Source organism: Penaeus vannamei, chromosome 20 (assembly GCF_042767895.1).
Source record: "Penaeus vannamei isolate JL-2024 chromosome 20, ASM4276789v1, whole genome shotgun sequence".
Taxonomy (NCBI): domain Eukaryota; kingdom Metazoa; phylum Arthropoda; class Malacostraca; order Decapoda; family Penaeidae; genus Penaeus; species Penaeus vannamei.
Genome location: NC_091568.1, coordinates 26,460,735 through 26,470,216, shown reverse-complemented (window position 1 = coordinate 26,470,216; position 9,482 = coordinate 26,460,735). Strand labels below are relative to the sequence as shown.

Genomic DNA, 9,482 nt, shown 5'->3' with positions numbered 1-9,482 from the left:
GCGGGGATTTGGGGAGACAGGCATGGCTGTCAAATGCTGTACAATTATCACTTGTAAAGAGGAGGTGGAGGTGCAGATGGTGGCGGTGGTGGAAGAGGAATAAGAAGAGGTGGAGGAATTTGAAGAGGTGAAGGAATTTGAAGAAAAGGAAAAAGAGGAAGAAGAAAAGGAAAAGCACGAAAAGGGGGGGGGGAGGAGGAATGAAAAGAAGAGGAGGAGGAGGAGGATGGAGTGCTAAGCGATATCAAAATTCCTCCCGAGTTATTATATTCCATTACAGAAGCCTTTCATACTCCTCCAGAGAGAAAAAGGGAGAAAAGCCGGGACAGCAGCCCCCGGGGCGAGGGGGACCCGACCCAGCACATTTTTAGCAGCGTCGACGGACATCTGGCAATTAGCGGCCGTCATCCGACCGGCGTCATGGCGGACGGCCGATCGACAGCCCTGACTAACGCCGCTAAACAACACTTAGTGCGACAATTACCTGCTCGCTTTTGCCGCCCAATCACGGCGTCGGCAGCCCCGCCACGGCCTTCCTGGAATACAAACAAAAAGAATCGGATAAAATGCCACGTAATTACCGCTCATAATGGACAATAAAGTGCAGCGGGAGATGTCCCTCCGCGCCAGCAGGTACTGCGGGGCCCCGCACGCACGGCCCAAGGTCAACCATGACTCGGCCGGCGGGACACTCGGGCCGAACGCAGGGTAAGGAAAGGGGAGACAATAAAGTAGTGCAAAGTGTAGACAAGATAAACTATAATGAAGAAAACATAAAATCTATACATATACACAACTGGAGGAAGGAAGACAAATGGCTGCTTCTGAGCGGCATCCTTGAGAAACCCGTCCCCTGCCCCACCAGCCCCGACGCAGGCGATGACGACGCTGAAGCAGCCCCCGCTGTGCGACGGGCAAGCAGCGCCGCCGACGCAAGCACCTAAAAGCACAGCAGTGATAGCCCCTCCCGATAAGGCGCGAGATAAAGACGTACCAACAAAAGACCAGCGTCGTAAAGGCCCCAAAAGCTCTCGTAAAGTCACGGAGTAAAGCTCGCTCAACAAAGGCTAATGGGCGTTTAACTACGGAGGGGCGCAGGCACTCGCTGGCGAAGCGGCGCCGGGAACAGACGGCGCTCGCACGCCTAATGGGCGGCTGGGCGACACGCACTGCCATTTCAGCTTCCCCTCGCGTCTCAATAAGGCTTCCCTTCAGTCATACCACTGTAAATCATAATTGATTTTCTTCTTCCCCCTACCCCTATTTTCATTCCTATTCCTGCATGCCCTCCTTTTATGGTCTAACACTACCAAACACATTTTGAGAGCATAGGCAGAATAACCAGCAAGCAAGCAGGGACTTGCATTAGGAGCCCTCTCTTTTTAAAGCAACGATAAACAAGCCCAAAGCGCCTTGCCTCTCCCGTCCGGCGCCGCCCACCAATTGCTTCACTTGTTCGCCGAACGCGGTTTGTCACCCTCTGACACTCCCTCCCTTATTTACATTGCAGTCTCAGCGTGTCACCGCCGACCCGGAAAACTAACACGGACGCACGCCCAAAAACACGCGCATACAAAGATGGATAGATAGATGGATAGATAAACAGAAGAGAGAGAGAGAGAGAGAGAGAGAGAGAGAGAGAGAGAGAGAGAGAGAGAGAGAGAGAGAGACAGAGACAGAGACAGAGAGAGAGAGAGAGAGAGAGAGAGAGAGAGAGAGAGAGAGAGAGAGAGAGAGAGAGAAACAGAGAGAGACAGAGACAGAAATAGGCCTCCGGTCTCGGGCGTGCTAATGGAAGCGAGCTCCGCCCCACGGAGCCTCAACAAAGCCTTCCCTCGGGTCGCGTCCCTGGGGCTCCTTACACGGCGCCCTCTGGCCTTCCGCGCCTTCCCTGCCACGTCGGCTGCCTCTGCGTCCTTCCGCTGCCGTCGTCACTGTCTTAGAGGTAGCAGAATTTTTAATATTCCAATAGCAGAAGTGGAGGCAATTTTCCTTTGACAGGCCCTCCATTTCCCTTTCTTGTCTCTTCGCCATTTCTTCCACCCATTTCTTCTCCTCCATCTCCTACGAGGATACGAGGATGACTCCTCGCAGACAGAGTGTGAGAGAGAGAATGTGAAATAAGGGCGCAGGATACAAACGGAGAAGGAAAGAGGGCGTACGACAAAAAGAAAGTCAGAATGAGTAGAACGAACTAGATGGAAAGAAGTACGACAAACGAAAAGAGAAGGAGGAAAGAAGCTGAACGAAAAGAAGCGAATGAGGAATGGGAGAAGGACGGATGAAAAATAGACGAAGAAGGAAAAGAAGACGAGGAGCAGGAGACTGCGCCTTTGTGTCTCCGCAGGACGCCCCGCGCAGGAGACACGGCAGCGTTCGAGGGGCGTGGCGGCCTGTCGTCCTGATCTGCCCCTTTGTGCGGCTGTTCCCTTCGACGCCCGTACGTTTCACTTCATTTAATGCATCGGCGATTAAGTAAAAGAAGAAAAATATAATGCAAGAAGATGAAGACAATAAAATGACTGAAAACAGACAAACAAACGAAAATAAACGCAAGAAGAAATAAAAAGTCAAGAGATAAAATTAGCTGTTTAGACTTCGATTTATCTCCGAAAGGCAAGAGTATGTATCACAATCATAACTCTCCTCGGTGTCAAAAGGGCGCACGGCGACTGCTTTAGGAGAATCTCTCTCACTCACTCTTACTCACTCTCTCTCTTCCTCTCCCTCTTCCCCTTTCTCTCCCTCTCCATCTAACCCCAAGGATAGCCAAAATTTCATCTATCCATCTCTTTTTGAAGAGTCAAAATGTCCCTCTATCCACCTACCGCCAGTAAAGTCAAAACGCCCATTTATCCGTCTATCTTCACCAAACTCAAAACTTCAGTCCATTCATCCTTCTCCAGCAAATTCAAAACGACACTATAATGCACACCTATCTCCGGTAAATCCATGCCTTTCTATCCATTTCTCCCCAGCAAAGTCAAAACGCCCTTCGCCCATCCATCCCCAACAAAGTCAAAACGCCCTTCGCCCATCCATCCCCAACAAAGTCAAAACGCCCTTCGCCCATCCATCCCCAACAAAGTCAAAACGCCCTTCGCCCATCCATCCCCAACAAAGTCAAAACGCCCTTCGCCCATCCATCCCCAACAAAGTCAAAACGCCCTTCGCCCATCCATCCCCAACAGTCAAAACGCCCTTCGCCCATCCATCCCCAACAAAGTCAAAACGCCCTTCGCCCATCCATCCCCAACAAAGTCAAAACGCCCTTCGCCCATCCATCCCCAACAAAGTCAAAACGCCCTTCGCCCATCCATCCCCAACAAAGTCAAAACGCCCTTCGCCCATCCATCCCAACAAAGTCAAAACGCCCGCCTCATTCATCCAACAAAGTCAAAACGCTCCTTCGCCCATCCATCCCCAACAAAAAGTCAAAACGCCCTTCGCCCATCCATCCCCAACAAAGTCAAAACGCCCTTCGCCCACCCATCCCCAACAACAGTCCAAACGCCCTTCGCCCATCCATCCCTAAACAAAGTCAAAACGCCTCTTCGCCCATCCATCCCCGTGAAGTCAAACGGCTCCTTCGCCCATCCATCCCCAACAAAGTCAAAACGCCCTTTCGCCCATCCATCCCTCAACAGTCAAAACGCCCTTCGCCCATCCATCCCCTTGAAGAAACAAACGCTCTTCGCCCATCCATCCAACAGTCAAACGCCCTTCGCCCATCCATCCCCAATAAAGTCAAAACGCCTCGCTCCATCCATCCCCAACAAAAGTCAAAACGCCCTTCGCCCATCCATCCCCAACAAAGTCAAAACGCCCTTCGCCCATCCATCCCCAACAAAGTCAAACGCCCGCCCATCCATCCCCAACAGTCAAAACGCCCTTCGCCCATCCATCTCCCAACAAAAGTCAAAACGCCCTTCGCCCATCCATCCCCAACAAGTCAAAACGCCCTCTTCGCCCATCCATCCCCAATAAAGCTCAAAATGCCTTCGCCCACCCATCCCCAACAAGTCAAAAACGCCCTTCGCCCATCCATCCCCGCAGTCAAAACGCCCTTCGCCCATCCATCCCCAACAAAGTCAAAACGCCCTTCGCCCATCCATCCCCAAACAGCCGCAACGCCCTTCGCCCATCCATCCCCAACAAAGTCAAAAACGCCTTCGCTCCATCCATCCCCAGCCCAAAGTCAAAACGCCCTTCACCCATCCATCCCTGAACAAAGTCAAAACGCCCTTCGCCCATCCATCCCCAACAAAGTCAAAACAGCCCATTCGCTCCATCCATCCCCAACAAAGTCAAAACGCCCTTCGCTCCATCCATCCCCAACAAAGTCAAAACGCCCTTCGCTCCATCCATCCCCAACAAAGTCAAAACGCCCTACACCCATCCATCCCCAACAAAGTCAAAACGCCCTTCGCCCATCCATCCCCAACAAAGTCAAAACGCCCTTCGCCCATCCATCCCCAACAAAGTCAAAACGCCCTTCGCCCATCCATCCCCAACAAAGTCAAAACGCCCTTCGCCCATCCATCCCCAACAAAGTCAAAACGCCCTTCGCCCATCCATCCCCAACAAAGTCAAAACGCCCTTCGCCCATCCATCCCCAACAGTCAAAACGCCTCTTCGCCCACCCATCCCCAACAAAGTCAAACGCCCTTTCGCCCATCCATCCCCAACAAAGTCAAACGCTTCGCCCATCCATCGCAACAAAGTCAAAACGCCCTTCGCCCATCCATCCCCAACAAAGTCAAAACGTCCCTTCGCCCATCCATCCCCAACAAAGTCAAAACGCCCTTCGCCCATCCATCCTCAACAAAGTCAAAAACGCCCTTCGCTCCATCCATCCCCAACAAAGTCAAAACGCCCCTTCGCCCATCCATCCCCTAACAAAGTCAAAACGCCCTTCGCCCATCCATCCCCAACAAAGCTCAAAACGCCCTTTTCGCTCCATCCATCCCCAACAAAGTCAAAACGCCCTTCGCCCATCCATCCCCAACAAAGTCAAAAACGCCCTTCGCCCATCCATCCCCAACAAAGTCAAAACGCCCTTCGCCCATCCATCCCCAACAAAGTCAAAACGCCTCTTCGCCCATCCATCCCCAAATGAAAGTCAAAACGCCCTTCGCCCATCCATCTCAACAGTCAAACGCTTCGCCCATCCATCCCCAACAAAGTCAAACGTCTCGCCCATCCATCCCCAACAAAGTCAAAAACGCCCTTCGCCCATCCATCCCCAACAAAGTCAAAACGCCCTTCGCCCATCCATCCCCCAACAAAGTCAAAACGCCCTTCGCCCAATAATCTATCCTAACAAAGTCAAACGCCCTTCGCCCATCCATCCCCAACAAAGTCAAAACGCCCTGCCCATCCATCCCCAACAAAGTCGTACCGCCCTTCGCCCATCCATCCCCAATGTCAAAACGCCCTTCGCCCATCCATCCCCAACAAAGTCAAAACGCCCTTCGCCCATCCATCCCCAACAAAGTCAAAAACGCCCTTCGCTCCATCCATCCCCAACAAAGTTTCAAAACGCCCTTCGCCCATCCATCCCCAACAAAGTCAAAACGCCCTTCGCCCATCCATCCCCAACAAAGTCAAAACGCCCTTCGCCCATCCATCCCCAACAAAGTCAAAACGCCCTTCGCCCATCCATCCCCAACAAAGTCAAAACGCCCTTCGCCCATCCATCCCCAACAAAGTCAAACAGCCCATTCGCCCATCCATCCCCAACAAAGTCAAAACGCCCTTCGCCCATCCATCCCCAACAAAGTCAAAACGCCCTTCGCCCATCCATCCCCAACAAAGTCAAAACGCCCTTCGCCCATCCACCTCAACAAAGTCCAAACGCCCTTCGCCCATCCATCCCCAACAAAGTCAAAACGCCCTTCGCCCATCCATCCCCAACAAAGTCAAAACGCCCTTCGCCCATCCATCCCCAATAGTTGCAAACAGCCCATTCGCCCATCCATCCCCGTAACAAAGTCAAAACGCCCTTCGCCCATCCATCCCCAACAAAGTTTCGCCCATCCATCCCCAACAAAGTCAAAACGCCTCTTCGCCCATCCCATCCCCAACAAAGTCAAAACGCCCTTCGCCCATCCATCCCCAACAAAGTCAAAACGCCCTTCGCCCATCCATCCTAACAAAGTCAAAACGTCTCTTCGCCCATCCATCCTAACAAAGTCAAAACGCCCTCTTCGCCCATCCATCCCCAACAAAGTCAAAACGCCCTTCGCCCATCCATCCCCAACAAAGTCAAAACGCCCTTCGCCCATCCATCCCCAACAAAGTCAAAACGCCCTTCGCCCATCCATCCCCAACAATGTCAAACGCCCTTCGCCCATCCATCCTCAATAGTCAAAACGCCCTTCGCCCATCCATCCCCAACAAAGTCAAAACGCCCTTCGCCCATCCATCCCCAACAAAGTCAAAACGCCCTTCGCCCATCCATCCCCAACAGTCAAAACGCCCTTCGCCCATCCATCCCCAACAAAGTCAAAACGCCCTTCGCCCATCCATCCCCAACAAAGTCAAACCCCCATCCACCCATCCATCTCCAGCAAAGGCCTCGCGTGGCATCAGCGCCGTCGAAATGGCCCCGAAGTCACCCCACGCAAGCACCGAGGGCCTCGCGCGCCGGATCCGTGACCTTCGCCGCCGCAGTCCTAACAGAGGTCAAAAGGTCAAGCTTTACTATCGTTATTATCCCTTCGTATTGGTAAATGTTATTGTTTCTGTGCGGTGTGGGCGAGTATTTTATGGGCGCAGGAAGGAGGGAGGGAGATGTTTGTGTGTTCTGTGTGTGGTTTGGGTTGGTGTTTCTCTCTCTCTCTCTCTCTCTCTCTCTCTCTCTCTCTCTCTCTCTCTCTCTCTCTCTCTATGTGTGTGTGTGTGTTTGCTTGTGTGTGTTTGTTTGTGTGTGTGTTTGTTTGTGTGTGTGTGTGTGTGTGTGTGTGTGTGTGTGTGTGTGTGTGTGTGTGTGTGTGTGTGTGTGTGTGTGTGTGTGTGTGTGTGTGTGTGATGTGTGTGTGTGTGTGTGTCTGTGTGTGTGTCTGTGTGGATGTGTCTGTGTGTATGTGTCTGTGTGTGTGTGTGTGTGTGTGTGTGTGTGTGTGTGTGTGTGTGTGTGTGTGTGTGTGTTTGTATGTGTGTGTGTGTGTGTGTGTGTGTGTGTGTGTGTGTGTGTGTGTGCGTGTGTGTGTGTGTGTGTGTCTGTGTGAGTGTCTGTGCCTGTGTGTTTATCTGTCTGCCATTTTGTCTGTCTGTCTGTGTGTGTGACTGTGCCTGTGTGTCTATCTGTCTGTCTTTTTGTCTGTCTGTCTGTGTGGGTCTGTGCCTGTGTGTCTATCTGTCTGTCTGTCTGTCTTTGCGTACGTGCACATCCGTTCGTGTCATCCCTTTTCCCTGCTCCCCTCTTCCTACTTCCTCCTCCCTCCATCCCCATCTATCTCCATCGACCACCTTCGCCCGTGTTTTACGCCCGTGTAAGAGGACCCGTTACGAGCCAGCGGGCTTGGTGTCGCTTTGGGATGACGCCTCCATTAAGCCAAGTGCCACGAGGGACAAAGGTGCCATTATCGCTGCCAGGGCCTCGTTAAGCCTCCCTTCGACGCAAGACATATGGCTCATTAAGGCTCGACGCAATCGCAAGAGCAGCGACACCCGTTAGCACAATCCGCGCACTTACTTCGCCGTTCGATGCAACACGGCCATCGAGACCCTGTTCGAATGAGGAGGATAATAACTGCATGGAAATGTCGACAGCCAAATAATTTTCTGCGCTAAAGCAATAGATGTTCCTCCTGTTGTTCCAAGTTGTATTGAATTCTGCTATTCCCACTGCCGCTAAGCTTGTCCAATATGGAAAATGTTAATGAAGACTTTGTAAATCAAAGAAAAAATTCTACTACATCAACATGCAAAATAACAATACCGAAAGACATGCAACATCCAACAACAACCCATTATACATGCACAAGCAGAGCCCCACAAGAAGTACCTCCAACAAGTCATATCTCTTCCTATTTCTCCCCCCCCCCCCAGCAAATTTGCATTCCGCCAACGGATAAATTACGCTTCAAAAGGCCCATTAGACTAAATCTTTAGTCCCCCATAAGTCCCGAGCCTCAATCAATAATCGGCCAAACACGACACACGGCCGCGGGACCTGAATATATAGCGCGGCACCAACGAGAAAAGAAAATGGAGCCTCATCATCACTCAGGCGTTACACCTACTTCTTTCACACCCTCGGCTACACAAGTCCTTTTTGCGTTGTCTGTCTTCTGTTTGCCTCTTCCTTGTTTGTCTTTGGGGGAGGTGTGTTTTGTTTTCTCTTTCCTGTGCTTCTATTTGCTTTTACCGCTCTCTCTCTCTCTCTCTCTCTCTCTCTCTCTCTCCTCTCTCTCTCTCCTCTCTCTTCCCTTCTCTCTCTTTCTCTTCTCTCTCTCTTTCACTCTTTCTCTTCTCTCTCTTTTGCTCTTTCTCTTCTCTCTCTTTCTCTTCTCTCTTCTCTTTCTCTTCTCTCTCTGTTTCTCTCTCTCTCTTGCTCTCTTTCTCTCTTGCCTCTCTTTCTCTTTCTCCCTCTCTCTTGCTCGCTCTCTTGCTCCCTCTCTCTCTTGCTCCCTCTCTCTCTTGCTCCCTCTCTCTCTTGCTCCCTCTCTCTCTTGCTCCCTCTCTCTCTTGCTCCCTCTCTCTCTTGCTCCCTCTCTCTCTTGCTCCCTCTCTCTCTTGCTCCCTCTCTCTCTTGCTCCCTCTCTCTCTTGCTCCCTCTCTCTCTTGCTTCCTCTCTCTTGCTCCCTCTCTCTCTTGCTCCCTCTCTCTCTTGCTCCCTCTCTCTCTGCTCCCTCTCTCTTCTTGCTCCTCTCTCTCTTGCTTCTCTCTCTCTTGCTCCTCTCTTGCTCCCTCTCTCTCTTGCTCCCTCTCTCTTGCTCCCTCTCTCTCGCTCTCTCTCTTGCTCCCTCTCTCTTGCTCCTCTCTCTTGCTTCCTCTCTCTTGCTCCTCTTGCTCTCTCTCTGCTCCCTCTGCTCCCTCTCTCTCTTGCTCCCTCTCTCCCTTGCTCCCTCTCTCTCTTGCTCCCTCTCTGTCTTGCTCCCTCTCTCTCTTGCTCCCTCTCTCTCTTGCTCCCTCTCTCTCTTGCTCCCTCTCTCCCTCGCTCCTGTTCCCCCATCATCCCCCTCCATCTCCCTATACCTCCTCCCTCTTCCTTTTCTCTCTTTCCCCTTCGTCTCTCCCTTCCTCCACTCTTCCCTCCCTCCTCCCTCCCTCGCCTCCACACACTCACACACCACCATATCCATATACAGCTTGTCCACATCCTGCTCTTCGCAACCCTAAGCAAACGAAGCAAGCCAACAGATGAGCCCAGAGACCGCATCAACACCGACGCCGCCGAGACAAAAGTCCGAGAGGTTTCGCAGTCGCCTTCTGCCTCTCTTTCTTTAGTCCTTTTCTTCCCTTTTCTTCCCTCT

At 52.0% G+C, this 9,482-nt stretch overlaps 1 protein-coding gene across 3 annotated transcripts in view; it reads right to left on the bottom strand.

Moving 5' to 3' along the window:
• The window catches only part of Cad88C (cadherin 88C), a gene marked incomplete at its 3' end in the record, with an annotated part of 290,730 nt that overhangs the window by 112,035 nt on the left and 169,213 nt on the right, over positions 1 to 9,482 (bottom strand). For all 3 annotated transcript variants that reach the window (XM_070135250.1, XM_070135251.1, XM_070135252.1), the window contains 1 exon segment: positions 485 to 536.